This window comes from Lipotes vexillifer, unplaced genomic scaffold, assembly GCF_000442215.2.
Source record: "Lipotes vexillifer unplaced genomic scaffold, Lipotes_vexillifer_v1.1 scaffold791, whole genome shotgun sequence".
Lineage (NCBI taxonomy): Eukaryota > Metazoa > Chordata > Mammalia > Artiodactyla > Lipotidae > Lipotes > Lipotes vexillifer.
The window spans coordinates 1275776-1279603 of record NW_006793445.1 but is presented as its reverse complement, the minus strand read 5'-3'; positions in this window follow the sequence as shown (position 1 = coordinate 1279603).

Genomic DNA, 3828 nt, shown 5'->3' with positions numbered 1-3828 from the left:
CGGCATGTGGGATCCTCCCGGACCGGGGCGCGAACCCGCGTCCCCCGCGTCGGCAGGCGGACGCTCAACCGCCGCGCCCCCGGGGCAGCCCCTGTACTTTTGACTTTGCATTCCCCTCCCTGCAGAACTGCGGGAAGCTCCGCTCTCAGCTCCTGGTCTGCCCCCGCCATGGTGCATCAGTTTTACACCCAAAGACGATACTTTAAACATGACCCTCAACCCACCCCCACCCCCAACCTGTTGGTGAAAACAGACAAGGTTCTTCTTTGCATTAACGTGGGGTCAGTGCCCACACTGTCGGCCACAGCTCGGAAGGAAAACAAATAAATACAATTCTGTGCATCTCGTTGAAACCAGTGGCCAGATTTCGCCCATGTAAAGAACGCTTAGAACCTGCCTCTCCCTCCTACAAACTATTTCACCTCCGTAATTCAAAGACGTCCCGCCGGCGTCGCGGGTCCTGCTCCTGAGTGTGTGTGCCCCCAGTGTCATTGAGCTGTGTGTCTTGCCTCACATGCACAGCACAGACGCGCTTCAAACCCTGGTTACCCCGTGGCCCCTGACACTCTGGGGCGTTGCTGCCGGTTCTGATGAACGACAGAGTCTCAGAGACACGAGACGGGACCCAGGCTGGACCCCAACGTGACCCTGAGGAATCGTCCTCCCTCGAGCTTCCTCTTTCCATCAAGTGCTACCCTGCCCACCTCTTGGGAGGCTTTCTAACTACTGATAAGTGAGAGAATACGCTTAAAATGCCTCATAAAGTGCCGAGTGCTGCACAGCTCTAATTGCATTGTTGGAAATGAGTTTTGCAATCCTGAAAATTTGTACATTTCATGTTTGGATAAATATGACGGAAGAAAAACGTGATCTTTGAAACTAGACCTAAATACGCTTGCACACAGTGTGACATGGTCTCAATTCCCTCCTCCGTACAATGAGACCAATAATGGGATTGAGGAGATACTGTACTACAAAGTGCTCTGCACATGCCGCATACACAGCTATTGCTCAGAATATCAGCTACTGTCCTTCTCATGATTAATCACCTGAGCTTGGAAACAGCCAAGTGATCTCCCACGATGGCAAAAAATTGAAAAACCAAATAGTCAACCAACCCATATTTGCTGAGACCTTTTCCATGGCCCTGACCTGGGTGCAAATGAGATGAATAAAATGAGACCCCTGAGAAAAGACCTTGGACGACCTAGGACCCAGGTGCTGACTGTGCTACTTAGGGACTCTCGAGATCTCAGGGGCGAGGTCCTTACCACTCCGTACGTTTTTGGAGGGAACTTATCTCACTGAGACAATCCTCCGAAGTGAAGCTTCTCGACAGCTTTGCCCGGATGCCTACTGGAAGACCAGCCACGCCCCCTGCTTGGAAGCCGTTGCCCTTTGTCTGGTCTTGCGCCGTCCTTGCTGGAGGGGTGGGAAGCACCCTTAGAGGGGCCAGTGCAGGGGCTGAGGCCTTGCCAGCTCTGTCATGACAGGGGAAACACAGTGGACTGAGCATGAGTCGCTTTGTCACTGTGGCAGCGAGGAGGCTGCTGTCCACGTGGGCCGGCGGGGGCAACGGCCGGGGCGCGCATGTCTGCATGTTTGTGCTGGCCATGCGCGCACGTCCCCGCAGACCCCGGCGTTGGCCACGGTCTCTTTGCCAGATGGGCGCTTGGACAGTTTTCTAGACATATTGTCTCCTGAAGCGACGCGATGTCACAAGAAGAGATCAGGGTGGGCTCGCAGGCCAGCAGGAGGCTGTGGATCATCTTGGCAAAACCTGCCTCGGTGGTGGCCAGTCACCTGCGTCCATGAGTCATAGGTCAGCAGGTGCCCACACGTGACCCTCCGGGGACCCTCTTACCTCACACGCAGGCTGCACGGCCCTCTGTCGAAGCCATCACTGTACTGGATAGGAAGTGTGAGAAGGGCATGACTTGGAAAGGCGCCCAGCTTGGGCTTTCCAGGAGGAACGGAGTTAATCAGAAGATGGGGTAACTTGCGAGTTTGTCACTGCACGTCCTCCTCCAAACCCCCAGAAACTCAGCTGCTCAGAGTGAAGCTCAAACCCTCCTCACCCTGCAGTCCAGCCTGCCTGCCCGCGGCGCCCTGACCCTGCCCGTCTGTCTGGTCCAAGCAGCCCACACCCCTGAGAAGACTGATAGCAGCTGAGAGCCTTGGGCAAAGTAGACAGAGCAGAGCACCAAAAGGCCAGCCCTGCGGTCACCCCAGGCCCTCCCGGTAAGAATACGACCAGTAGTCTCACTGTCACCCACAGGAGGTGACACTGTGTGCCTGGAGCTGCTGCAGCAGAGGGGGTTTAGGGGGCCTGTGGCCAGTGCCTCTGTGCAAGAGCCGATCCCAGCCCTCGTTCTAAGCAGAAGAGACTTTCCCCAGAGAACGGGGCAAAAACTCTCTCTCCACTGATACCGACCTTAGAGGAAGGCAGCCCCGCGAGGCACCACTCTCCCGGGAGCCCTGCAGACTTGGGGCCCCCAGGAGAGAGACGCAGAGAGATGCACATCCTGCAGCCACGGCAGAGCCCAGGCCCAGTGAGCCCCAGTGCAGACCTGGCCGCGTGCCGAAGTCCCCAGGAGACGGGAGACTGGGTCAGGCTCCACCAGGCACATGAACCGAGGGTGCCACCAGTTTCTGCGAAGAGAGCTTGGCCGGGGCCGCCTGACTCCCCACAGTAAGACTGATAACCGGTGCTGGGACAGCCAGCCAGCATGGAGGCCAAAACTTCACAGTAAACTCTGAAAACACTTGGCTTGAGATTTTTAAGTTGGTAAGAGGAAAAATAGTTGTGTTTTTTAGAGGTTTATTTTATGGCACTTTAACAAAATGTAGGTTACAACTGCAACTATGGAGGAATTCGGCTAAAATAATCAATCTTATACGCACTTTTCTGTGTGAAGCTTTTTCTGATAAAATTGTATAACAACCACATAGAATATCTTTTACATGTGATTTTTGCCTCACGATCGAAAAGGTCCATTTTGCAGAAGTGCCGAAGGGCCTCAGCAATGTTCCCAAGGGCCTCCCTCGTTCCTGAATTCCCGTCACTCCCTTCGGGGGCCATCAGGACAGCCCACGTGTCTACCTTCTTCTGGTCGATTCGTCTCTGCCCGGATCCTCATTGGCCGATAACTCGTTCATCTCAAAAAATTCTCCATCTTTTCCAAATCCAAGGTTTTCCATTTTCCTCCTCAGTTTGCATTGTGTTTGCCCTGTATCTGATGATCAGCGGAGGCGACCCAAAGTGTACGGACGTGACAACGGTGTAGTGAAGAATTCCATCCCTCGGTGGGGAGGGTGCTCAGCGGACGCTGTTCTCACAGACGGCTGGTCCATCGGTGGTCATTCTCCCACGCGACAGTGTTCACTCCCGCACGCGACCTTGTAACTGCAAGGGCTTCGATAATGGCTGCTCAGGCGATGAGGAAAAGAGACGACCTAGTTTGGAGGATCTACTCATTTAGAATCAAGACTTTGTTGCTTAAGAGAAAGAAAGCCTCAAAGATCGCAGGGAACAGCAGATGAGTGTCCGGGAAGAGGAATGCTCCCCAGAGGGCAGGGGCCGTGCCTCTGTCTCCTATCCGTAGTCAAATACAATCGGGGATCGTGGGTTACGTGTTGGAAAGAGGGCCATTTTCTTTGTTTATGTGGGAGCTTGCTGTTCAAATGCAGAGCTTCTCAAAGACCTTTCACCTTAACAAATAGAGCATTTAAGACAGGCATGGAGGGCTTCCCTGGTAGTGGTTGAGTTGAGAGTCCGCCTGCCGATGCAGGGGACGCGGGTTCGTGCCCCGGTCCGGGAGGATCCCA